The sequence below is a fragment of the Podarcis erhardii genome, assembly GCF_964252035.2.
Source record: "Podarcis erhardii genome assembly, chromosome: 9".
NCBI lineage: Eukaryota > Metazoa > Chordata > Lepidosauria > Squamata > Lacertidae > Podarcis > Podarcis erhardii.
The window spans coordinates 3,787,542-3,814,907 of NC_138512.1; the positions used below are offsets into that span (position 1 = coordinate 3,787,542).

A 27,366-nucleotide genomic window follows, 5' to 3' on the forward strand; every position below is an offset into this window, starting at 1 on the left:
TTGTTCAAGGAAGAATGGAGACCATTGTTATATTATCTGCCATACTAACATCCATACCTGAAGTCAAAGGCAGGATTTGAAATATAAGCAGAGGATTACTGATATACGACTTCGGGGCTTAGATAACTTAAACATGTTTTTAAAAACAGGTGATAAAAAGTAGTAATAAAACAAACATCAAAAAAGGAGGGGTGCGAAGTCAAGAAGCAATTATGTATTTAGTTGTTTTAAAAAACAACTCTAGTGTTTAGACAAGTGTTTTGGAATATCTTTGGAGAATTAATAAAAAATATTTTTTTTAAAATAAATTTAATAATATAGCATCCACCCAGATTCTTAGGAAGCTGATACAATTTTGTTATTTTACCTTTTTTTAATGTTCTGAAGTAAGTTTGTAAACTTTTTTCTGAATGTCCTGCCTTATCTTAAAATAAAGTGCTTTAGGGGTTATTGGCCTAATCAAGTGCTGCATGGATTTTATGAATCAGATTAAATAAATAAGAATAAATAAATTGATAAAGAATAATAAAGCTGCTAAAATGCTAGCCTGGCTTCTGCGCAGACAATTTGTTTATGAGTAGAGAAGTTTCTGCTCAAAGACGAGGAGCAAGTTGGCTCCATGTGCAACAGAAGCTCTCCTTCCCCAGAACATGTCGAAGGGGAAGGGAGAGCCTAAGGCTCAGAGCAACCTTTCTCCCCTCCACCAACCCCAGAGAGCTTCCCTCTGTTGGAGAAGCCTTTCAAAGATGGGGTGGAAATTCACTTGAAGTGGCTTCAAAGCCACCAAGGAGCTACTTCCCTTCCGGGGGAGAACCAGAAGGGATAGGCAGGAATCAAGCAGCCCAGACCCAGCCAAAGGGGCCAGAGGGTGGGCTTGAGAAAACCCTCCCCATCGCAGGCTCCACCAGTCTCTGTCTCTAGCAGCCTCCAGGAAACAAGATCTCACCATCATGTATCCCGTTCACAGTAGTGAGGATGGCATTTTTCAGCATTCTCCATTGATTGATTTTTATTTATTCATATTTATTCCTTTATTTATTGATGTACTGAATCTATATATCGCCCTATCCCTGGAGGTCTCAAGGCTGTTCACAGAACAAAATCAAAATATAAAACCACAACATATATAATCAAAATAAAAACAACAAGCCAATAATACCCCCAAAACCCCCACATTTTAAAAGGGCTTAGGATGCCTGGGATACAAGGCTAGGACTCCTACATCTGGCTGTTGTCCATCCCTGACTTTCCCACCTCTTCTTAAAAACCTCCAATGAATCATAGAATGGGAGACTTGAAAAGGGACCCCAAGGTCCTCTAGTCCAACCCTCTGCAATGCAGGAATCTCAGCTGAAGAATCCCAACAGATGGCCATCCAAACTCTGCATTAAAATCTCCAAGGAAGGAGAGTCCATGGTCGGAACCAGCTTCAGGGCTCTTCTTTGGTCCTTGGGAGCAAGGTTCAGGCCAAACTTCCACCTCCCAAACACACCCCTTGACTTCTGTTCAACATGTTTTTCTCCAGCTCTGCACCTGCCGCTTGAGCCATTCAAGACTCCAGAAAGTTATTGTGGTGAAACTTATTCCACTTAGAATAATCAAAATTATAGTCATCTCATCTTCTGAAAGCTCAGGAGATATTTCTGGGGGTAGCACAAGACTCGGAAAGCAACAACAGCATGGCAATGTTAATTGCACTGTGACTGGGAAAGAAAAAGTTGGTGCAGAGAATCTTTCCTGTGTTGGAGACAGACTGTGTCAAGATGCAGAGCTGGTGAAAGAGGGGTGTCCCTGCCTTGGGCTTCCGAGCTCTGAAGGTAGAGTTGAAAACCACCCAGATTGGGAAAGCCCACTCAGTCTGGCCTTGAAAGAGTCTTTGGGTTCTTCTGCTTTGCCTCCTTGGTAGGTAAGAGGAGGAGGAGGCAGAGCCAGAATGAGATCCCTGCTTCTGCTGCTCATGATGCCCTTTGGAGTCTGCGGGAACCACAAGGCGAAATGCCCCTTGAATCTGGTCAGGGATGAAACGGATGCTCGCAATTACTACCGGCCTGGACACTTTCTCATCAGTGGGATCATCTCTCCAAAACGCCTTATTGAGACAACTCCATACAACTTTACTCAGACACCCTTCGCCAGGAATGAAGTGTATGTAAGATCATATGCGGCTGGGTTTCATGGTCCTCCAGTCCTTGCAATGGTTGAAATAGGAAATAGCCCCTTTCTCAGGGCTGGGGAGCCAAGGGCTGATGTTGCAGGACTGCCCTGCCCTGACCATTGGTCTTGCTGGCTGGGGCTGATGGGAGCTGGGTCGTCCAGGAGAAGATTCCACACAAACCTCTCCAATTTCCTTGTTCCCTCTGTCTTCCTAAGTAAAACAATCCTGTACCTATTCCTCTGTGTTGCTTTTAGAAGAATGCAAGAAATCTGGTAAGGGTTCAAAAGGATGCACTGAATTTCCCCACCTGCGGGATGCCATGAAACTCAGACAATTTCCAAGGCTTAAAGGTTTTATGCAATATTATTCCATTTGGACCATTCATAAACTGTCATTAAGGAATGCTACAGTTTTGCACATGGAATTTTAAGAGCCTCTTGGGGACCTTTCATAGCTGAAGAGCAGGAAAGATGTGCTTTAATTGAAAGGATAAATAAAATAATATGTCAGGGGAGTTCCTTGTAAGTGGACTTAGATCTCTAAAATGTGAAAAGGAATTATTCCTTTTTTGACCACACACAACTGGCCTCATTTCAAAGTAGTGAGGTGTTTGAGGTTTCTTCCTAAGCCAGAGGGTGGCATGAAACTCAAGCAATTTCCAAGCTGCTATGATTATTTTATGTTTATTCTATTTGGGTCATTTGTGAACAACCTTAGCACAAATCTCTTTACACAATGCAACGGGAGACCTACAGCCCATCATGGGGAAATCTGTCTCAGCTACATTAAAGGTTTCCTCCTCCAATCCCAGCACTTTCCCCTTTCTGTCATTTTTTAAAAAAAATTAGAAGCGTTTTAAGAAACTCCTGAAAATGGCTGGATTTTTATGGGCGAAGAACAGGAATGATATGCTTCAAATAAAATGATTATGTAAAATAATACAGACCAGGGGGTGTCCTCATTGGTGGAGTCAGTGATGAAAAATATGAGCAAAATTATAAATTCTACTACACACTCAAACCTGAAAGCCACCAGGCCTCATTTCTAAGTAAAAGTGTACTGAAGTATTTGGTGCTTCCTCTCTTTCAATAAAATTGTCTCTTATCTACCTGTAGTCTAGCCCCTTGGAAGGCGCCAAAGACCACTGCAGGAAAAGCAACCTAGGGAGCAGCTTCCCAGTATATCTCAAATTTGGAGGGCCGCCTTAATTTCCTACTCATAGAAACACAGTAGAAAAGAATCATAGAGTTGTAGAGATGGAAGGGACCTGGAGGAATCTCACCTGGAGCATCCATGACACATGGTCACCTTCGGAGGGAGTCTGTTCCACTGTTGAACAGCTGTGTGCTGTTTGCATCAAAGCTCCGGTTATGGAGCAGAGATTTCCAAATTTTTATTTTATGCTAGACAGGAAAAGGTTTGATGTCGATGCAAAAGGATGGATAAACAAAGAAACAAACAAATATTAATCTTTGTGGATCATATAATGTCCCCAACCCCATTAATATGAATGCCAGTTTCACTCTTTTTAAAGAATTCATTTATTGCAGGGAGGCAGCTAGGTTCTACTGGCACATGTTGTCTTTCCTGTTCACCATCCAAGAGATCAACCAGGATCTCAGTCTCTTGCCCAACATCACCCTGGGCTACAACATCTATGAGAACTATTTCGATGCAAGGATGACTTCGGACGCCATGCTAGAGCTGCTTGCAGGCAGTGGATGCAATATTCCCAATTATCACTGTGGAGAACAGAATCACCTGCTGGCTGTTCTTGAAAGAGGCAATACTGTCATCTCAAGAGTGATTTCAGCCTTGTCAGGCATCTACAAAATCCCACAGGTAAGTAGTGGGAGAGCATGGAGGGAAAGAGAATTTCAGCTGCGTAAGATTCTACTTTCCCTTTGGAGGGGTCAAGTGGGGATATTTTTAAAAATGGGAAAATCCTGAGCTATGGATGCTACATCCCTTTTTCAAAACTGAGCCTTCACCAACTTGACACCTCCAGATGTTTCAGACTAAAACTCCCATCAGCCTCAGCCAGCAGAGATTTAGATATCAGTCATTTCATATAATTAAATTGAGGCATCTAATCATAAGCCTACATTTTTATCAAAGCTTCTATATATTTCAATCAAGGCTTGTATTTAAAAATGAGCTTAAAAAAAAAAAAGGATTTTCAAATGTTTCATGCCAGGCAAAAGACCAGCTGCCTAAAAGAACCTTGGCAAGATGTTTTTCCTCCTAAGATAAGAAGGGCCCCATTGATTTATAGTAGAAAAACAATTCTCAAAGTCATAAAAAGGGAGAATTACATATGCTGCCCCAAGGCTGAGAAAACACCATTAGGAATGGGGAAGATAATACCAATGTGCCTCCCAGTAAAATGAGCCAGATCTTCTTTCTAAGGTTAAAAGGCCAGGAGCAATGGGGAGAAACATTTAGCTGGAAAGAGAACATTTTTGGGGGAAGTCTTTTTCTAAAGCTGTTTCTTAAACTAAGAGAGTTAAAAAAAGGTTAAAATGTGTTAAATGTTGGAAAGGCAACTGGCTTGGCAGAAGAAGCAGCTTCTTCCTATTTTATTTTGAGGCTGGAGAGGAGGGGGAAAGGGGGAGGTGCAAACTGAAGAGGCTTCTTTTAAAAGCTGTGTTTTATTGAGTTCCTTCCTTTTCACTTTGAGAAGCTTTATTCTTTTAAGAGGCTACCTATGATAAATGTATGAAATATATTAGCTTAAATATATTGGCTTAAATGTAATTATGCAAAGGATTTAAGGAATGCTAGATTCTTATTTCATATGGTTGTAAGAGTTGTATTTATCCTGAAATTAAGTCAGCCACCAGCCTAGCCCCCCTGCCAGACAGAAGACGCCATCCGGGCAGTCTTGATATATAGTTGTCAGGCATTTTGTTTAGAAACATTAAATGAAGGAAATCTTTCAATGTTGATGTGAAACTCAAGATCCTTGACATCTGTTGAACATAAAAATGTAAGATTAAACATCTGTTTTAGAAGGCAATAGGGCAAGAAGGGCAAGAGGTGAGCTGGTAATTAAGATTCCATGTAAGATATATTATTACTTATTTGTCATTTATATATAGCTCTTTGTCTCCCATATAAGGGCAAGGAAATGGGTGTATCTTTTGTGGGTGTATCTTTTGTGATTGGCTCTAGCAAACAGCCAATAGGAATTTCAACCAGGCTGATTGGACAGAGGCAGCCACAGGAGGAGCAAAGGGGGCTGGATTAAGGGAATATAAGTGCTGGCCAGAATGGCAGGAGGCCAGGCCAGAGCTTGGTAACCACGTACCACTGAGCCTCTTATTTATTTGTCTGACAAATAAATTACTATTTTAATTTCTCTATTGCTGCGTTGAATATTTCATTCCAGCTAAGCGTTAACCACAAGCAGGGTGCTACATTTTATGGTGCCGCGACTCGGATAAGTGGTCTGCTGGAACGCAGCCCCTTCGCCCTACTGGGCAGGGTACAAGAGAGAGGACAACTGCTTACCCAAAGCGCGCACTGGTAATTTTTTCCAGGGGGAACGCAGAAGACTCGTCTGTCTGATACCCTGCTCACTGGCGGCGACGGACCGGGGGAAACAGGGAACCAACCAAGGGTAAGTGCACAAAGGGATTTTTGGCCCTCCAATTAATTAGGAGGAAGAGAAGTCTTGATCAAACTTCTGCGTCTCGGTAAGGGGAAACTGAGTACGCTAGGTGGTTGGGTACATCAGATGGTGATCTGGTGTAGGGAAAGGGAAGGATTGGGAGGTAGAGTGTGGTGAAGTATCCAGCGCATTGTATGTGTGAGAAAGTACAGAGCAATCTGTAGCTGACCTGAGTGTGGAGTGGGCAGTACTTCGATTCCTAGTGAGGCGACTCCATCTAGGCAAGGAAACCCACGAAGCGCGTCTGTGAGTGACTGAGTGGATACTTCACAGGGCCATACAATGGGAGTTGGGGGTTCAAAGGGGGAAAATACACCTCTTGAGTGTATGTTAAATAATTTTAAGAAAGCCTTCTCAGGGGCATATGGAGTCAAAATGACGCCAGAGCGCTTGAGAACGTTATGTGAACTAGAATGGCCAAAACAAATTACTGGATGGCCATCCCAGGGAACCTTTGATATAAATTTAGTAAGCAAACTTTGGACTGATATCGCCAAAGAAACTGGAGGGTGCCCAGAACAATTTCCATATATAGATTCCTGGCTGAGCACATTAAATAAAAATCCTCCATGGATAAGGGAATGCAAAGTCAAACGATGCAAATTATTGGCTGTAAAAGCCGAAGCTAGGAAAGGAATCTTGCCAAATAAACTCAAACCCATTTTTGAGGGGCCAGAGGAAGAGGTGCTTCCACCTCCACCCTATGCTCCACATCGAAGGGAGCTTAATCCAAACACTCCACCAGTTGTAACCCCAAGGCAAGAAACTGGAATGAATAATGGGAGTGGAGTCACAGAGCTTGATTCCTTGATAGATTATGATAAATATCTTCAGGAGGCATTGGAGTTCTATAATAAAGCCCAAGCAGAAGTGGTTATTCCACCTGTGACTCCTAATAGACCTCCATCTACAGTCTCCTTTAGTGGAACAACTGATTGCCCACCCCAAACCCCTGTACATCCAAGTCCCAGAGAAATGTTACAGAAGTTACAGGGAGACCTTGCTCGGTCAGCAAGCAATACAGCCAGGCGTATAAAGCTGCTAAAAGAACGCCTTGCGACAGATACCATCCCCTATGATTTGAGGCCCCTAGAGCAAAGTGAAGAGAAAGATCACGTAGTAGCCCCTCTTAGAAGAGTATTTGATGCACTTGAGGAGCCTGCGCTGGTTAATGGGCAACCCGGACCACGGCCACCTCGAACTTCGACCCTGCAATATATTCCATTCACAACTACAGATCTGATGAATTGGAAAACACACACCCCATCTTTTGCAGAAAAACCTCAGGCTATGATGGACTTGGTGACTTCAATAGTAAATACTCATAGCCCTACTTGGACAGATTGTCGCCAGCTCCTAAATACTCTGTTCACCACTGAGGAAAGGAGAGACATAATTGAAAAGGCACAGATATATTTGCGTGAGCAGGCCAGAGCGGGAAATATTTATAATATTGACCGTCATCTCCAAGATAACTTTCCCTTGGAAGATCCTAATTGGGATCCAAACAATGCAATTCACCTGGCCAGACTTACCACCTACCGCCAGACACTTGTGCAAGGTATCCGCAGGGCATGCCAGAAGCCCACTAATATGTCTAAAGTCTCAGAAGGGTAGATGTGTTACCCGTAACACTGTTTCGTGTTCGGTGTGCACCCACAAAAAGACTTAAGTTGTCACCTTTTGAGCTCCTGTATGGGAGACCACCCTCCTTTGTTCAGGATATTCCAGCTGACCTTAAACAAATAGGAGATCATGTGACACAGGAACAAGTGCAATCTCTCTCCCGTGTTTTTGTTTCTCTTAACAGGTGGGCCCTCGAGCGCACGCCGTGCAGCATTGCCGAGCCGATTCATCAGTTCCAGGCTGGCGATAGCGTATGGGTGAAAGAGTGGAAACGCGATCCACTTGCACCTAAGTGGCGTGGACCTTACACCGTCTTGCTCTATACTCCAACAGCGGTGAAGGTAGCTGAGGTGACCCCCTGGATTCATCACTCTCGTTTGAAGAAGTCTGAAGGCAGTTGGACGTGCAAAGGTGACCCCTCTAATCCTTTAAAACTAACTCTCTCCAAAAACCCCTGTATCTAGCCCTACCGGGAACGGGCTAGGTCACGGGCAACATTTGACGACCGGCCTGCTGCAGCCACAACCTGGAAGCTGGCTGACCTGCGCACGCCTGAAGCTTGAGGAGCGTCTGAACCAGCGACTGTGAACGGAAAGATTCTCTAATACAATTGATTGACTGCCCCCCCCCTTGTGGAACAATTATCAGAGATATTACTCATTGGGGATCCTCGGGATATATGTTTTGGTCTTGGTGGTTCCCCATTTCTGTCACTGGGGGAATTATATTGGGGCTAATAATTATTTGCTATCACAATAAGGTAATCTTTTGTGGAAGGAATGCATATACTAGACATCAACATGATTTTATTAATCCTGATCCCTTGGGAAGGGGAAGGGTCCTTGAATCTGACCAAATTGGCTAAATATGGATTCAGCCATGACCACAATATGTGGGTAGGTTTAGCTGAAATGGTAGCTAATGTTGCAAATAGGACCAATTGCCTTGTTTGCTCTCTTGGGCCAGATGATTCAGAGGGAGGTATGCCGTTATTACCGATACCATTAGATGCTATTGGTATGGTAAGCGAAATGCCACACCAAACTGAAATACAGAATTTCCCCGGATGGAACTCAACTAAACCATTACGAGTTATACCTGTACAAGGGGAATTCTGTGTACATAAATCATCAGATGCAGCTGATTCTCCCATGATAGGATCTTCTCATTGTCACTATACTTGGGATTATAAGAAGAATAGTCATACCTGGGCACACGGTACTACCTATCGAACTCGGAATGCCTTGCCCTGTGCACCTCCTTTTATTCATGCATGGAAAGTGGTGTGGAACATAACTGTGACAGAAGAAGGCAATCTAACATACTGCACTGTGAACTCTCTACCCCTTTTGGTATTTCGCCTTCTGTATTCCCCGTACCAAAAACCTCAGACCCGATGGTTGTGGTGGATATGTGGAGAATGGGCATACAAGAAACTCCCTTCCAAATGGAGTGGGACTTGTTTCTTGGGTTGGGTATTACCACCAATGTGGATTATGCCCACTAGTTCGGCCAGGCGAACACGAAGGAATGCTGATATTTCTCATATAGCAGGAGGAAGTACCCAAAGTTGGAGCGGTACTGATGATTGGCCACCAGAGCGCATTATAGCCTATTATGATCCTGCCTCCTGGAATCCTGGTGAGCTCATACAAGGGGCACGGGATCCTATTTATAATCTAAACAGAATAATTCGATTGCAAGCAGTAGTGGAACTTGTAACCAATGCAACGGCCCAGAGTTTGAGACTTATTGCACAACAGTTGGATGAAAGTAGAGCCGCCATTTTGCAGCTGAAAATGGGAATGGATTATGTACTTGCCAGGCAGGGAGGCCTATGTGGAGTCTTGAACTTGACAGGGAATGCCTGTTGCTTTAACATTTCTGATAATGGTGAGGCAATCCGTGTGTTGGCCACAAAGATGGAGAATATAGCACATGTCCCAGTACAAACATGGGAAGGATGGGATATGGGATGGCTCACCAATTGGTTACCTAATGTCACAGGACTCAAAGGGATACTATTGTCTTGCTTGTTTTTCTTGACAGTAGTAGTATTGGTTTTATGTATGATGCCATGTATCATTTCATGTTTTAGAAGTACAATTAGCAAGATGGTTTCAAATGAAACTCTACCTTATATCATGGCCCTATACAGAGCTTTACCTCAGGAATATGATGAAGGTCAAGCTATCAAGGACACTTGGGATGAAGGTCCTTGAGCTTGAAAGGGGGGAATGAGGCATCTAATCATAAGCCTACATTTTTATCAAAGCTTCTATATATTTCAATCAAGGCTTGTATTTAAAAATGAGCTTAAAAAAAAAAAAGGATTTTCAAATGTTTCATGCCAGGCAAAAGACCAGCTGCCTAAAAGAACCTTGGCAAGATGTTTTTCCTCCTAAGATAAGAAGGGCCCCATTGATTTATAGTAGAAAAACAATTCTCAAAGTCATAAAAAGGGAGAATTACATATGCTGCCCCAAGGCTGAGAAAACACCATTAGGAATGGGGAAGATAATACCAATGTGCCTCCCAGTAAAATGAGCCAGATCTTCTTTCTAAGGTTAAAAGGCCAGGAGCAATGGGGAGAAACATTTAGCTGGAAAGAGAACATTTTTGGGGGAAGTCTTTTTCTAAAGCTGTTTCTTAAACTAAGAGAGTTAAAAAAAGGTTAAAATGTGTTAAATGTTGGAAAGGCAACTGGCTTGGCAGAAGAAGCAGCTTCTTCCTATTTTATTTTGAGGCTGGAGAGGAGGGGGAAAGGGGGAGGTGCAAACTGAAGAGGCTTCTTTTAAAAGCTGTGTTTTATTGAGTTCCTTCCTTTTCACTTTGAGAAGCTTTATTCTTTTAAGAGGCTACCTATGATAAATGTATGAAATATATTAGCTTAAATATATTGGCTTAAATGTAATTATGCAAAGGATTTAAGGAATGCTAGATTCTTATTTCATATGGTTGTAAGAGTTGTATTTATCCTGAAATTAAGTCAGCCACCAGCCTAGCCCCCCTGCCAGACAGAAGACGCCATCCGGGCAGTCTTGATATATAGTTGTCAGGCATTTTGTTTAGAAACATTAAATGAAGGAAATCTTTCAATGTTGATGTGAAACTCAAGATCCTTGACATCTGTTGAACATAAAAATGTAAGATTAAACATCTGTTTTAGAAGGCAATAGGGCAAGAAGGGCAAGAGGTGAGCTGGTAATTAAGATTCCATGTAAGATATATTATTACTTATTTGTCATTTATATATAGCTCTTTGTCTCCCATATAAGGGCAAGGAAATGGGTGTATCTTTTGTGGGTGTATCTTTTGTGATTGGCTCTAGCAAACAGCCAATAGGAATTTCAACCAGGCTGATTGGACAGAGGCAGCCACAGGAGGAGCAAAGGGGGCTGGATTAAGGGAATATAAGTGCTGGCCAGAATGGCAGGAGGCCAGGCCAGAGCTTGGTAACCACGTACCACTGAGCCTCTTATTTATTTGTCTGACAAATAAATTACTATTTTAATTTCTCTATTGCTGCGTTGAATATTTCATTCCAGCTAAGCGTTAACCACAAGCAGGGTGCTACAAAATATCTGTTGTGCTGAAAGTAAAATAAATTGTTGATCTTTTGCTTTCCTTGCTAGATCAATCATGGCTTCACTGCCCAGGTTCTCGAAGGTAAAACCCTGTTCCCTTTTGTCTACCGGATGAGTCCCAAAGAGGAAAGTCAGTACCAGGGGATTGTTGAATTGTTCCTGTATTTTGGATGGACGTGGATTGGCCTCTTCACTCCAGACAATGACAGTGGAGAAAGATTTGTGAGCGCTGTGAAACCTCTGATGCTCAGCAGCGGAACCTGCATTGCTTTATCAAAAAGACTACCAGAACATAATATAGAACAATTTATCAGACCTGGGGAACCTTTTTTCCTATGGAGACAAGTTGGGGTATTTGTTTCCTATATAACCAATGCACATGTTATCATAATACTCATGGTAATACACGATATCTATGAGAAGGAAATAGGGGCGAAAGTCTGGATCACAACAGCTTCGCAAGAAATCAGATTTAGCTTTTACATCCCTACAAATTACTTCCAGCACCTCCATGGTTCTCTGTCCTTTGAAATTCAGACCGGAATAAGGAGCGACAAAGGTGAGAAATATAAATCGCAGTCCAATCTTCTTGGAGATTTTTTGGATGAAGCTTTTCAGTGTTCATATTCAAAGCATCTGTTGTCTGTGAAAGGCCGAATAAGATGCAGAGAGGAGGAGGAAATGGAGATGGTGTCCCAAGGGGTATGTGAGACAATCCTGTCTCTAGACAGCTATGGCACTTACATCCATGTTCAAGCTGTGGCTCAGGCCTTGCATGCTTCACTTTCCACTAGATCCCAGAGGAGGCTGATGGTGGAGGAAGGAGAGCAATGGGGACCCCAAAGGCTACAGCCGTGGCAGGTATTTCCTTCCCCTTTTTGCAACCTGCAGTCCACACAGATGCTGATCTGTCTAACTGTGGATAGACCTGCAAAATATCATAGTTACTTTTAGTATTACTAATAGTAGCTTACCTTCCAACATGTCTCCGATGAAAATAGGGATGTCCCATCCCATAACGATCATTTTGCTATTTATACCCAGGGCTTTCTTCAGGGGGAACTCGCTGGAACTCAGTTCCAGCACCTCTCAACTGGGTGCCATTTTGACCTTTGGAGGGTCTGTAGTAATAATATTAGTATTATTCTGTTTATATATCAACTTTCATCTGAAGATCACAGGGTGGTTTACAGAATAAAAATACAAAATGAGAATAGAAAAAGCAAATGAAAGAAACAAAACAAGCAAACCAAAAGCACATTAAAATGCCCAGAGATGGTTTTATCCACCCAAATCCTGGTTACAGAATAACTTTCTCGCCTGGCACCTAAAGATTTGTCACAAAGGCAAAGGACAGCATCCCCCAAGCGAGGAGCCACCACAGAAAAGTCCTGTTGTCGTGCTGCCACCCTCCAGATATCTCTCATTCATATATATATATATATATATATATATATATATATATAATTTAAGTTTTTCTTCATTTCTCTCCAAGCTCCTGTGTAGTTATTCTTAAAAATATTTATGTTCATAGCTGTTATCCATACTCCTAAATATTAAACTTTCTTCTCAATCATCAGTTCCGTTTTTTGTCTTTTTTATTTTGCTCTTTCACATTTTACACCAATACTTTCGTTCTACCTTTATTTAGTTTAAAACCTGCTACTTCTCCAATCTTGAGAATCTGTTCAAGACCCTTGGTTTACTAGCCATGGGGTCTTCTACAGTTACCACTTGGTCATCTGCAAATGCCTTGAGTTTATATGCTTTGTAACCTAATGTTGGGGTGCGGGTGGCGTTGTGGGTTAAACCACATAGCCTAGGACTTGCCAATCAGAAGGTCGGTGGTTCGAATCCCCGTGACGGGGTGAGCTCCCATTGCTCAGTCCCTGCTCCTGCCAACCTAGCAATTCGAAAGCATGTCAAAGTGCAAGTAGATAAATAGGTACCGCTCCGGAGGGAAGGTAAACGGCGTTTCCATGAGCTGCTCTGGTTCGCCAGAAGCGGCTTAGTCATGCTGGCCACACGACCCGGAAGATGTACGCCGGCTCCCTCTGCCAATAAAGCAAGATGAACGCCGCAACTCCAGAGTCAGTCAGGACTGGACCTAATGGTCAGGGGTCCCTTTACCTTTACCTTTAACCTACTGTTATCCCTTTTATTTCTTCATCTGATCTTCTACTTCTGACCAGGGTCTCTAAAACTAAAATAATAATGGTGACTGGGGATATCCCTGTCTTGTCCCTTTCATTATTTTGAGTTTTTCTCTTATTACATTATTTACTATCATCATAGCCTGTTAGTCAGAATAAATTGAGTCAATTCCTCTAAGTACAGTGGTACCTCAGGTTACAGACACTTCAGGTTACAGATGCTACAGGTTACAGACTCTGGCAACCCAGAAATAGTACCTCGGGTTAAGAACTTTGCTTCAGGATAAGAACAGAAATCGTGCGGCGGCAGCGGAAGACCTCATTAGCTAAAGTAGTACCTCAGGTTAAGAACAGTGTCAGGTTAAGAATGGACCTCCAGAACGAATTAAGTTCTTTACCTGAGGTACCACTGTAATGACTCTCTGAAATTCATCATCTCTATAGTCTTCTTTGTAGAAGTCCATGAAACATGGTCAAATGCCTTCTCTGCGTCTATAAAAATCAACACTGCTTGCCTATCATTTCTAACCTCCAGATCTTCTATTATATCAATTATATTCCTTATATTATCCTTCATCTGGCGGCCTGGTAAAAAACCAGCCTGGTCCTGATGAATTAAATCCATTAATAGCACTTTCATGTTGTTTGTCAATAGGTCTGCAAACAGCTTATAGTCATTATTTAATAGAGAAATCAGCCTATAATTTTTGACTGATAATAGATCTGTATCTTTTTTCAGAATCAGCGTAATGTAAGTATCTTAAATCTTTTAGTGGTTGTGCCAAATAATCTTGTAATTTCTTATAGTACTTTGCTGATAGACCACCTGGCCCCGGTGTTTTCCCCATTTTGGCTTGATTAATTGCCTGTTGTAGCTTCCCAGTTTCTTAATGCTGCTGCTTTCCCCTGGCATTCCAGCCTCACCCTTTCTTGAGAGAAATCCGGTGTCTGAATACTTCCAGGGGCAGACTGTGCTTGGATGAGAACTGGGAGCTACCAGCGGACTTCGATATTATGAACTGGGTGATGTCTCCCAATAAGTCTCGTGACCTTGTGAAAATTGGGAATATAAGGAGTGAGACGTCTGCTGGTATAAAGTTCACCATTAACCCAGAAGCCATTGAGTGGAACAAGAAATTCAATAAGGTAGAGGGAATAATTGGGGGAGGGGGGCTAGGAGATCCTGATTGTGGTGTTCCTTGAACAACCACTGCAGAATGACCATGTCAGGCTGACTGTCCAGTAACAGCTGGAACCACCACTCCTTCTTTCTCTTTTTTTTTTCATATTATTTTTTATTGTTTTGCTTCATAAAAAAGAAAAAGAAAATATATATATACACACATACAGACAGAAAAAAAAATAGAAGTACAGTACAATATAAAGAGACAAAGTAAAAGTGAAATAAATAAAAAAGAAAAAGATATATATATACATAAACTTAGTATTTACATCCACCACATAACCTGATCTTTGCTTTCTAGACTTCCTTTAGCTACTCCCAGAATCATTCGAAGTAATACTTTAAGTTACACATTTCTTAGTCTATATTGTCATTATATCTCTTCATATACATTTCTTAGTTTATATTATCCTCATAGATTATTTAGTCTCCTATTATCTTTCGGCAATAACTCTTATTTTTTCACAGTACGTCTCTGTATCCCTTTAGCGTTATTTTCCCTTGGTTAATGAATTCCAGATAATCTACATATTTTCCCCAATCCTTGGTGAACTTTTGGTTTTTTGTATATCTTACTTTACCTGTGAGTCTATCCAATTCCATGTAATCTAACAGCTTTGATCTCCACTCCTCCACCGTTGGAGTTTCCTGCTTTTTCCACATCTGGGCCAGCATTACTCTTGCCGCTGCAACTGCATAATATACTAATCGACAGTCTTCTTTTTTTATCTCATGACCTAATATACCTAATAAAAAGATTTCTGCTTTCTTTGAAAACGTATATTTTAGGATCTTCTTTAATTCCGTATAAATCTTTTCCCAGAACTGTTTCACTATTCCACACTCCCACCACATATGGTAGAAGGAGCCCACACTAACCTTACATTTCCAGCACTTGTTGTCCACCTTGTACATTTTCGATAGTTTCATAGGTGTTAAATACCACCTATAAAACATCTTCATTACGTTTTCTTTTATCGTTATACATGCCGTGAAACTAAGTCCTTCTTTCCAAAGTTTCTCCCAATCTTCAAATAGTATATTATGTCCTACATCCTTTGCCCAGCGGATCATCACACACTTCACTTCCTCATCTCCTAGATTCCAATCCAACAATATCCTATACATTTTCGATATAATTTTCTCTTCTTTATTTATAATCTCTATTTGAAACTTGGATTCTTTCTCTCCATAACCTCTTTCCTTAAAATCCTTTCTAAACATTTGGTTCACCTGGAGATGGTGTAGCCAATCATAAACATATTCTTTAACCTGATCGTATGGTCGTATCTTCCAATTCCCCTCCTCTTTAATTATTAACTGATTATATGTTGCCCAGTTACTTCTCATATTGGTAGTCTTCACACACATGACTTCCAGAGGCGAAAGCCAATGTGGTGTTTTCGGTTCCAGCAGATTTTTATATTTTTCCCATGTTTCAATTAATGGCCCTCTAAAGATGTGATTCCTAAAACCCTTATATATTTTCCATTTATCCCGCCATAAATAGGCGTGCCAGCCGAAGTTGTTATCGTGGCCCTCCAGGTCTAGTAGTTCCCTGTTCTCTAACTTTACCCAATCTTTGACCCAACATAGGCAAACCGCCTCGTAGTATAACTTTATATCCGGCAAGGCGAAACCCCCTCTTTCCTTTATATCTGTTAATAATTTAAACTGGATCCTAGGTTTCTTTCCCTGCCAGATATATCTCGAGAGCACTCGTTGCCATTCTTTGAAGATTCGGCTACCTTTAATTATAGGGATGGATTGAAACAAAAACATCACTCTTGGAAGCACATTCATCTTAATCGTGTTGATCCTTCCCCAGAATGATAAATTCAGCCTTCTCCAAATTTCCAGATCTCTTTTTATTTCCCTCCACGCCGGTTCATAATTGTTTTTAAATAAGTCTATATTCTTAGGTGTTATCCAGATACCTAGATATTTCACTTTTTTAACCACCTCTATTTGCGTTTGCTGTTGAATTGTTTCTATTGATTTCTGATCCAAGTTTTTACCTATTATTTTTGTTTTACACTTTTTTATTTTGAACCCTGCTACTTCTCCAAACTGGTCTAGTTCTTTTAGTATTTCTCCTGTCGCAATTGTTGGTTCTTCTGTCATTATTACTACGTCATCTGCGAAGGCTTTGATCTTATATTCGTTCTTTCCAATTTGTACTCCTTTTATTCTTTGGTTCTGTCTTATAGAATTTAATAAAACTTCTAGGGTCATTATAAACAGAAGCGGGGAGAGTGGACAACCCTGTCTTGTTCCTCTTTGTATCTTAATCTCTTCTGTTACTATATTATTGATAATCAACTTCGCTTTCTGATCTGTATATATGGCTTTCACTCCATTAAAGAAGTCATTTCCCACCTCCATATGTTCCATATTTTTCAGCATGAAGTCCCAAATAACATTATCAAATGCCTTCTCGGCATCTACAAACATCATTGTAACCTGTTTGTCAATCCTGGTAGATAGGTACTCTAACATGTCGATTATAATTCTTGTGCTGTCTCTCATCTGCCGACCTGGCAGGAATCCCGCTTGGTCCCTATGAATAATTTCTGATAACAACCTTTTCAACCTTTTTGCCAGGATCCCTGCGAATATTTTATAGTCTATATTCAACAGTGAGATTGGTCTATAATTTTTGACCTGGGTTAGATCTGCATCTTGCTTGGGGATGAATGTAATAAATGCCTCTTTCCAGGTCTCGGGGAGTTCTCCTTTCCTTAAAATATTATCTATAGTTTCTTTTAAGGGTCCCACCAAAATGGGTTTCATCTCTTTATAATAACCTGCAGTGAATCCATCGGGACCCGGGGCTTTTCCCCTCTTTAGGTCTTTAATTACATCTTCTATTTCATCACTTCCAATGGGAGTATTTAATCGTTGTCTATCCTCCATTGAGATTTTCTGCACTCCTTTATCCTTCAGAAATCTCTCTATTTTCCTTAAGCTAACTCTCTCTTTTTTGGAATATAAACTTCTGTAATAGTTAAGAAACTCTCTCCTAATCTCCCTAGGGTCAGTTTTCTCTTCGTCTCCCACTTTTATTTTGTTTATTGTAGTCTGTTCCTTTCTCTTTTTGATTTGCCATGCGAGCCACTTGCCGGATTTATTTGAAAACTCGAAATTTTTTTGTCTTAATCTTTTAATGTTCCACTCCACTTCTCTGTTAATTATTGTGGCAAATTGTGCTTGCAGGATTTTAATTCTTTCTTTTGCTTTTTGACAGTTAGGCTTCTGAGACAATTTTTGTTCATTTATCATTATCTGCTTCAGAATTTCCTCTCTTCCTTTCTCTCTATTCTTATTTTTAATTATGTTCTGCTCGATAAAGTAGCCTCTTATTACTGCCTTACTTGCATCCCACACTACATTGATCTTTGTTCCTTTACCACAATTTTCCATGAAATATTGCTTTAACTTTTCCTGCGCAGTTTCAACAATTTTTTGGTCTTCCAGAAGATAATCCTTTAATCTCCATCTAAAAGTTCTTGGCTCCAGGCTTTTTAATTCTAACTCTATCGGGTTATGGTCTGAAATTACACTTGGTCTTATTTCTATTAGTTTAGTTCTTGGGCATAGTTCGCTTGAGATCCATATCTGATCGATACGTGACATCGACTTATTAGGTTCGGAGTGGAAGGTGAATTGTTTATCTAGTGGGTGTTTCAAACGCCATATATCTATCAGATTACCATTTTCAACCATTGAGAAAAAAGATTTTGGTAGTTTCCCGTTCTTACTTCCTCCTTCCCTACACCTATCCGCTTCTAGTGAAACCACCCCGTTTAGATCACCCATTAGAACAATTTTTTGATCGGCGTACTCACATATTTTCTCTTCCAACTTTTTAAAAAATTCCGACTTATTGTCATTTGGGGCATATACCCCAATAACAACCAAATTTTCTCCTTGCCAATTAATACGGACCCCTATTATCCTGCCTTCTTCATCTTTAAATATTATTTTGGCTTCAATCTTATTTTTGATATATAATATCACCCCTCTTTTCTTCTCCTTATCCAAGGACTCAAATTCGTTCCCCAACCTCCTATTAATTAACACTTTCCTATGCCTTCTGGCTATATGCGTTTCTTGGAGACAAATGATATCCAAATTTTTCCTTTTCAGATATTGCTCAATTTTATTCCTTTTTTCCTTCCCATTCATCCCATTTACATTCCAGCTCCAAATTTTTAACCCCATAATATCTAATCCTTACTTTACAAATTCCCTGAGTCTTCCTCTTCTACCTCTTCCTCTATTTCTTCATCCGATCCACTCCCCCCTCCTCTTCTTCCTCTTTTGCCTCAGATTCTCCTGAAACTCTTCCTTCCGCTCCTCCCCCTCCATTCGTCTCCACCCTTAGCTCTTTATATTTCCTCAGAAATTTCCCAGTTTCCTCCTGATTTGATAACCTATGCTTCTTACCTCTGTATGTAAATGATAACCCCTCCGGGAATTCCCACCTAAATTCAACTTTATTTTTCTTCAGTGCTTGCACCAATAATTTATAAGAGTCTCTTCGTTTAAGTAACCTGATTGGAATATCTTTAAAGATGATAATATAATTCCCCTCTATATTCAACCTCTTTTCTCTGTTCCTTTGTAAAATCTTATTCCTCATTTCTTTGTCCTTAAACGTAATCAGGCAATCGCCTGTGAATTTCCTTGCTCTTATTGAGTTAACACGCATTCTAAATGCGCTCTGCACATTTTTGGCCATTTCCTCAACTGGTATTCCCATCCATTCCGCTATTTCCTTTATTAGTTTCTCCTTAATATTTTCGTTTTGTATCTCTGGTACCGCTCTCAGTCTTAAATTCACCTCCCTCTGCCTCAATTCATTCATTGCTATAATATCTTTCATCTCCTCCTGTGCCTTATTTAAATCCATCACTTCAGCTTTCACTTTTTCCTTCTCTCTTTTAATATCTTTCAATTCCAATCTGGTCCTTTTTAATCCTTCCTCATTGAGCTGTGTTCTCCTAAAAACTTCCTTTATCTGACCTTTGAGTTCATTCACCGTTTCGTCCATCTTTTTATCCATTCTTCCAATCCTATTATCTACTTGTTCTAGTTTGTATTCTACATTATTTTGACTCTGTTTGATCTCAGCAAGCGCCTTCAAAATGTCAGTCTTAAAGTCCACCTCCTGTTTCGATCCCCTTCTATCGCTAGGAGTTCCCCCGTTTGTTCCCTTCTTTCCTGTATGCGACATCTTACAAAATTTATATTCACACTCCTCCCCAACCGTACCTTTCCCTCCCTACTTCCTTCTTACTCTTTTGTTATTTGTATCCGTTCTTCGTAGCTTTCGCTATAACAGCTTTCCAACCTTCACACCCCTGGATTACCCAACCTTTATACATATATTTATATTTATATTATATTTCCTTTGCAGTCACTGTAGAAATCTGATCATGGTGTCCTGCAGGATTATCCCTCCAGTCCAAATACTCCTCAGCTGGCTGATCTTCTCGCCTCTAGTCAGACTAATCCACTTGGGCAAATAAAGGTTCAGGTGTAGTTAGTAGAAGAGGAAAAAAAAAAGTCGCATAACAGGGGAAGAGGAATGGGAGACACGCAGGAAAAACCAGGGAGATAATAGAAGGAGAGGGGGCCGTGGATCCGCCAAAGATTTAAGCAATCTCCATCCTACCACTAGGTGTCGTCAACTCCTTAAGTTGTTCCCACATATAGTTTATGAGTTCCGATTTATCACCAGTTCCTTAAATTGCTCTGACATATAGTTCATATAGTTCGTAAACTCCAATTTAATCCTCTCAGAAAAAATAGAAGTCCAAGTTTCTTTCTAAGAATGTCCCTGTATCTTAGTTCGTCAGGTTCTGGTTACTCATATAAGTCAACATACAGTAATTCCATTTCTCAAGACCTGCTCCAATAAGTAGAAAAAGGAAGTCAAATGCGTCAAAAATAGAAGAAAAGTCACCTACGGTGGAGTAGCCCCGCTACTCTGTATCGCTGTCTTTTTCTCCTCTCCCCTTTCCGCTCCTCTCCGTTGCCACGCTCAGATTTTTGTAATGGCGGCGGGGGTTTCTTTTCCGGTTTAAAGTTCTTTCGTTCTGCCCCACAGAGTAAAGAAGTGCCTCTTCTCCTCTTTTCCTCCTCCGTTCCCCAGGGACGTCTCGCTCCAAAAGTTTTCTCTGGCCCCTCTTTTCCTCCCTCTTCGTAACAAGGCACCCTCCTTTAAAATTTTCCGCTGTCCTGAGGGAGCGACTGAGGGGAAATATCTTATCTGCCAAGGCTACTTACTTTCACTTTCCTCCCGCACTGGCGTCGTGCTGCGTCTAAGTTGATTTTCGGCTTTTAGCTAAACTCCGTTCACCTCTCTTCGTTACTCCGAGACTTCCTTGTTGTTATTTTGGCTTTTTCCACCATCCAATTCAAATGTTTTCTTTTCGTTTCGGAGTTTTTGGTTTTGAGAGCGAACCGCTTTCACTGCAGGCTTAGGGCTTCGCTAATTGGAGGTAGGTAATGGCGTCCCTCGACCTGCAAGATCTCTCCGCCACTCTCTTCACCTCTTACGAGGCTACCTGGCGGCCGGGTCGATCTTTTTCTGGTCGTGCCGGGAACCAGCCCTTCTGGTCACCCTCCAGAAGTATTTTATGGGGGTCTCCGCGCCCTGGAGTTGCCCCCACCCTCCAAAATAGCTCAGGTTCTCCCTCCCGGTAAGAACCTTGCCTGCGTTGAGATCGCGGTGCACCGGAAGTCCCACTCCTTCTTTCTCTAGCTGCTGAGATAGGAGTGGAATTTGGGATGCTCAAATAAAGGATATTGACCTTTCACACATGCAGAAGGATGAAAAGTAATTTATTTTAGAAATGATAATTACTGATTTATTGTATATTTTTTTTAATTTGTGAGTAAGCTCACTTGTACTAAATTTGTCTTAATTTGTGGTTGATGTGGTGAAATTTGGAAAATCAATTAAAGCAATTTGGCAAAAAAACCCCCCAAAAACCCCAACTCTCCTTTCAGTTGGGCATTGAACAGCAAAGAGCTTTCTCTCTCTCTCTCTCTCTGACACACACAAACACAAACACGGGAATGAACCATGTGAGAGATTATTCGAATCCTGAAATTTGGGGGAATCACGTGTCAGACCCATTGTCATTTGCTTTGAAGTTTTTTTAAGAAGGGAAACAGGTAAATGGAGAAGATGAAACAAAGTTCTGTGGCTCAAACCTCAGTTGTACTGAACTAAATTTCAAGCACAAGATATTCTGGTCACCCCAATGGTCAGTGCAGGGTTGAAATTCCAGGCTGCATTCCAGAGATCATGTTCTGAAGCTAAAGAGAACTGACCGCATTAAGGGAATGGGGAGATGGCAGGCTACTGAGGTTCTTGGCTGCTGGAAACGGCAACTGGGATCTCTCAGGATTCCCTGCCAGACAGACCCCTCCCCAACCTTCTATGTGATGTGATGTAGAGCTGTGATGATTTCCTGAATGATTCATTGGGGGCCACAACTGCAAATCTTTGGGTAGATCAGGCTTTCCCAAACTTGGGTCCCCAGTCTTTGGACTACAGCTCCCATCATCCTGAGCCGGGAAGACCGGTTGTCAGGGATCACCACCATGCTATAGAGATCGCGTTACTCCTAACTGTTCCTCTTTGTTGCACCTTCTTGTCTTTCTGGTTAGACTGTACCTCGTTCCAGGTGTACAGAAAGATGTCGACCTGGATATGCCAAAGTGATTCTAGAAGGAAAGCCTGTTTGCTGCTACGCTTGTGCTCGGTGTGCGGAAGGGACCTTCTCCGCTTAGGAAGGTGGGTGACTCCATGGGGAAAGGAATTCCTGGAGAGAGTAAACACAGGGCAGAAATTCAGTCTCACACACTTTTTGTGAGAATTCTGCAGACATAGGGGAATAGGAATCCTTCCTCGACTTCCTTAGTATTAATCACCTTTATTACATCCAGGAAGTGAGTTGATAGGAATGACCATAAGGAAGAAATCTCTGGGGTGCAAACTGGGCAGCTCTGATAGGAATGCCCGCAAAGCATTCCTTTTTTATTTTTTAAAACAAGCCACACAAAAAGGAAATAATGTTGACACTTATCAAAAATAATGGATAGACGATGAAAAGCAGCAAATTACTAACAGCAAAAGCACACTAAAAAATAAACAATACTTTATTTGAAAATTATTACAATTATAATCTATGGACCGTTTTGATCTCACTGCTATGAACTTTGCATGTCTGCATTTTAAAGGTTCAGAGGAATAGTCAGGATCCAGTTAACAGAAGTGGAGTGGTCACTGCCTCTCAGTTTATCCTAGATCACAATGTTAATAGAGCACAGATCATTAGGGGTGTAAGTGATGCTGCAGCCATTTTTTTCCCTGCCCCAGATGCAGAACATTGCACCAAATGCTCAGAAGATCACCATTCAAACAAGGACAGAGATTAATGTGTCCCCAAGATTATCATCTTCCTGGCTTATGAAGAATATTTGGGAATAGTTTTAGCTTCCATTGCCCTCTTCTTGTCCTTAACAGCAGGCATTGTGATGGTAATCTTCATTAAATACAAGGAAACTCCCATTGTCAAAGCCAACAACCGGGACCTCTCCTACATCCTCCTCGTCTCCCTCCTGCTTTCCTTTCTGTCCTCCTTCCTCTTCATCGGGCGCCCAAGGAAAGAAACCTGCCTTCTCCGACAAACGGCCTTCAGCATCATCTTCTCAGTTGCTGTTTCTTCTGTCTTGGCAAAGACCATCACGGTGGTGCTGGCCTTCCTGGCCACAAAGCCCGGGAACAGGCTGAGGAGATGGCTGGGCAAGAGTCTGGCCAACTCCATTGTCATCTCCTGTTCTGGGGGGCAAGTTCTCATCTGCACCATCTGGCTGGGCTCTTCTCCCCCATTCCCAGAGCCCGACATGCGCTCCCAGGTGGAAGAGATCATCCTGCAATGCAACGAAGGGTCTGTGGCCATGTTCTACGTTGCCCTCGGCTACCTGGGCTTCTTGGCTGCCACCTGCTTCACGGTGGCTTTCCTAGCCAGGAAGCTGCCTGGCTCCTTCAACGAAGCCAAGCTGATCACCTTCAGCATGCTGGTCTTCTGCAGTGTTTGGGTGTCTTTTGTGCCCACCTACCTGAGCACCAAGGGCAAGTACATGGTGGCCATGCAGATCTTCTCTATGTTGGCCTCCAGTGCTGGGCTTCTGGGCTGCATCTTCCTTCCCAAGTGCTACATTTTTGTCCTGAGGCCTGAGCTGAACACAAAGGAGCACCTGACAACCAGAAATGAAGGGGACATATGATTCTTAAAATAGTCCATGTTCCCAGTGTCCAGAAGTGCCTAAAGAAAACACAGCTACTCATCTATTGGAGGGAAGCAATGAGACGAAGCCAGATAGTTGTATTCCCTGCCTGCCAAACCTTTTAAGAGGAGGCATCTTATGCTCAGTCCGGAAGGAAGAGCGAGAGGTCTCCTCCTCCTCCAACTCAGGTTCCTCCCATTCAGGTCCCCATTTATAGAGCAAAACCAAGATCAGATGGGAAGTGAAAATAATTGGCAGAACAGCCACTGATGAAGCATTTAGAATAGGTTAATAAGCCAAGATTGCATCCTACTTAAACTTTCAACACTTCAAATTGGTGGTAAGCTCACTAAGCTCTCAGTCTTTTAGCAATTCAACCTGTAGAATTCCAATGAAGGGTGCAATATAAAATTAATAAATAAAGGTCCAGAGAAAGCTGACTAGTTTATGTATGTCTACAACCACAGCAGCTTGAACTTTATATGCACAGAAATGGAAAGACTTCCCCACCAAAGAGGAATAATAATAATAATAATAATAATAATAATAAATTTTATTTATATCTCGCCCTCCCCAGCCGAAGCCGGGCTCAGGGCGGCTAACAACAATCAAACAATCAAACAATCAGATAATCACACATTCTAAAAATATTTCATTATAAAAATCAATTAAAATCAAATTAATGGCAACTGATTAAGCAAGATTCTGTGCAGGTTGCCAGAGGAGGGAGTCAGGCTGCGCCCTGACCAAAGGCCTGGTGGAACAACTCTGTCTTGCAGGCCCTGCGGAAGGATGTCAGGTCCCGCAGGGCCCTAGTCTCTTGTGACAGAGCATTCCACCAGATTGGAGCCGCAGCCGAGAAGGCCCTGGCTCTAGTTGAGGCCAGCCTAACCTCTCTGAGGACTGGGACCTTGAGGATGTTATTATTTGCAGACCGTAGGTTTCTCTGTGGGGCATACCAGGAGAGGCGGTCCCGTAGGTACGAGGGTCCTAGGCCGTATAGGGCTTTAAAGGTTAAAACCAGCACCTTAAACCTGATCCTGTACTTCACCGGGAGCCAGTGCAGCTGGTATAGTACCGGATGAATGTGATCTCGCAGCGAAGACCCCATAAGGAGTCTCGCCGCGGCATTCTGCACCCGCTGGAGTTTCTGGGTCAGTCTCAAGGGCAGCCCCACGTAGAGCGAGTTACAATAATTCAGTCTGGAGGTGACCGTCGCATGGATCACAGTGGCTAGGTCAGGGCGAGAGAGATAAGGGGCCAACTGCTTAGCTTGGCGGAGATGAAAAAATGCCGCCTTTGTTATAGCTGTAATCTGCGCCTCCATAGAGAGGGAGGTATCGAAGATTACACCCAGACTCTTAACGGACGGTGCTGGCACTAATTGCACCCCCGCAAGAGATGGGAGTTGCCCCCTCAATGGCTTATGAAACTGGGGGAATATGCTGAAATGGTGAAATTACCTGCTAAAATTACCATCCAAAATGACCATCCAAAATGATGGATTGTTTAAGGAAGAATGGAGACCCTGGATATATTATCTGTCAAACCATCATCCATACATGAAGTCAAAGGCAGAGGATTATTGAAATATGACATCAGGGCTTACATAATAAAAGCATATATATTTTAAAACATCTGATAAAAAGGAGTAATAAAAACAAACATCGAGAAAGGAGAGGTGAGGAGTCAAGAAGAAATTATGTATTTATTTTTACAAATTGTACAAGAAGAAAGGTGTTTTGGAATATCTATGGAGACTTTATTAAATTGTTATAAAAAATATATTTTCGTTAAGGATCCACCCAGATTCTTAGGAAGTTGAGGTAATTTGAGTCTGTTTTATTATTTTAACTTTTTGTATGTTCTGAAGTAAGTTTGTAAACTTTTTATGATTGTTACATAAAGTGCTTTGGGAGTTATTGGCCTAACCCTGTGGTACGTGGATTTTATGCAAGAGATGAAATGAGTAAGTAAGAAAGAAGTAAATATTAATAAATAAATTGATAAAGAATAATAAAACTGCTAGAATGCTAGCCTGGTGCAACGGGCTTGGCGCCTCAATGTGCCTGCTCTTTTTTACATATATTGCCCCCACCTCACTGAACCACCCTTAAAACCAATGCTAACTATCCCAGAGTATTCTGTAGGGGACCTGGGTGTGGGGGATAACCAGTGAGCTGGAGTCTCAAGCAGATGTTTTTAAAATAACAATAAAGATTTATTTTTAAACAAGGTAGTATAATACAAGTGGAGAAACTTAGGTTACTCCAATAATAATACGCTAGTTCAATTCATTTTCACAGGTTTCAGCTTTATAGTTTGGTTCCGTTCTAAGGCGGTACTTTCCTTCAGTTAAAGATAAAGGGAGCCCTAACAGTTAAGTCCAGTCGCGGAGCCAGCGTTTGTCCGCAGGTCATGTGGCCAGCATGTCTGGGTCATGTGGCCAGCATGACTAAGCCGCTTCTGGAGAACCAGAGCAGTGCACGGAAACATCGTTTACCTTCCCACTGGAGAAGTACCTATTTATCTACTTGTACTCTGATGTTCTTTCAAACTGCTAGGTTGGCAGGAGCATGGACCGAGCAACGGGAGCTCACCCCGTCGTGGGGATTTGAACCGCCGACCTAGGCAAGCCCTAGGCTCTGTGGTTTAGACCACAGCACCACCCGCATCCCTCTTTTCCTTCAGTTACCCACCCCTTTAACAAACTGAGGGCGGACTTTCAGTAACAGTCTTAAGGGTTCACCACACACACCCTTCCTTCACTGGGTTTTGGGAGTCTCTTCTTTCCTCAGAAGAGTCTCTCCCCTCCAGACTAGTTTGAGACCTAAGTAGACCTCAGCTCCTACTTCTGTCTCAGCCTCAGTCTCCCTGCAAGATCTGGTCCTATTACTCCCGCAGGACACTACACGCAGACACTACACTCAGTCCTTCACTGTACAGTGGAGTGGACCTTTTCTCCAGAACCATCTCTGCCTCCTCAACACTCTTTGTATTTCAACCTGACTCCTATCCTATCTCCCTATCTAACGCCCAACCTCCTTCCTCAACCAGCTCAACTCAACCAACCACACCACCCTCAACAGCCCAACTCCCTGTCTCCCTCCAACGTCTCTCTTTTTAAACTCTTCCTCCTGGAACCTCAGCCAATCAGAGGCTGTCGTTCTTTCACCATTTGCTGGCAGGAGATAAAAGTAAAAAAGAAATACTTATGGAACCAACTTTTCCATCACATCTGGCTTCTGCACACGCAATTGTTTACAAGTAGAGAAGTTTCTGCTCAAAGACCAGGAGAAAGTTGGCTCCATGTGCAACAGAAGCTCTCCTTCCCCAGAACATGTCGAAGGGGAAGGGAGAGTCGAAAGTTCAGAGCAACCTTTTTCCCCTCAACCAACCCCAGAGAGCTCCCCTCTGTTGGAGAAGCCTTTCAAAGATGGGGTGGAAATTCACTTGAAGTGGCTTTGAAGCCACCAAGGCGCTACTTCCCTTCAGGGAGAGAACCAGAAGAGAGCGGCAGGAATCAAGCAGCCCAGACCCACCCAAAGGGGCCAGAGACGGGCTTGAGAAAACCCTCCCCATCGCAGGCTCCACCAGTCTCTGTCTCTAGCAGCCTCCAGGAAGCAAGATCCCACCACCATGTATCCCGTTCACAGTACTGAGGATTCTCAGCATTCTCC

At 42.1% G+C, this 27,366-nt stretch overlaps 1 long non-coding RNA gene and 1 pseudogene across 2 annotated transcripts in view; one reads left to right on the plus strand and one right to left on the minus strand.

Annotated features, from left to right (window-relative positions):
* The first annotated feature begins 1,803 nt into the window (after window positions 1-1,803).
* On the plus strand, window positions 1,804-24,145 carry LOC309349995 (vomeronasal type-2 receptor 26-like; annotated as a pseudogene). The gene is made up of 6 exons (XR_014161543.1): window positions 1,804-2,145; window positions 3,706-3,997; window positions 11,090-11,902; window positions 14,113-14,340; window positions 22,064-22,190; window positions 22,776-24,145. The product of XR_014161543.1 is annotated as a vomeronasal type-2 receptor 26-like (transcript).
* LOC309350007 overlaps window positions 11,912-27,366 on the minus strand; it is a 30,518-nt gene continuing 15,063 nt past the window's right edge. Inside the window, exon 3 of the long non-coding RNA XR_014160248.1 lies at window positions 11,912-11,969. This is a non-coding gene — a long non-coding RNA (uncharacterized lncRNA). The remainder of the gene's footprint in view (window positions 11,970-27,366) is intronic.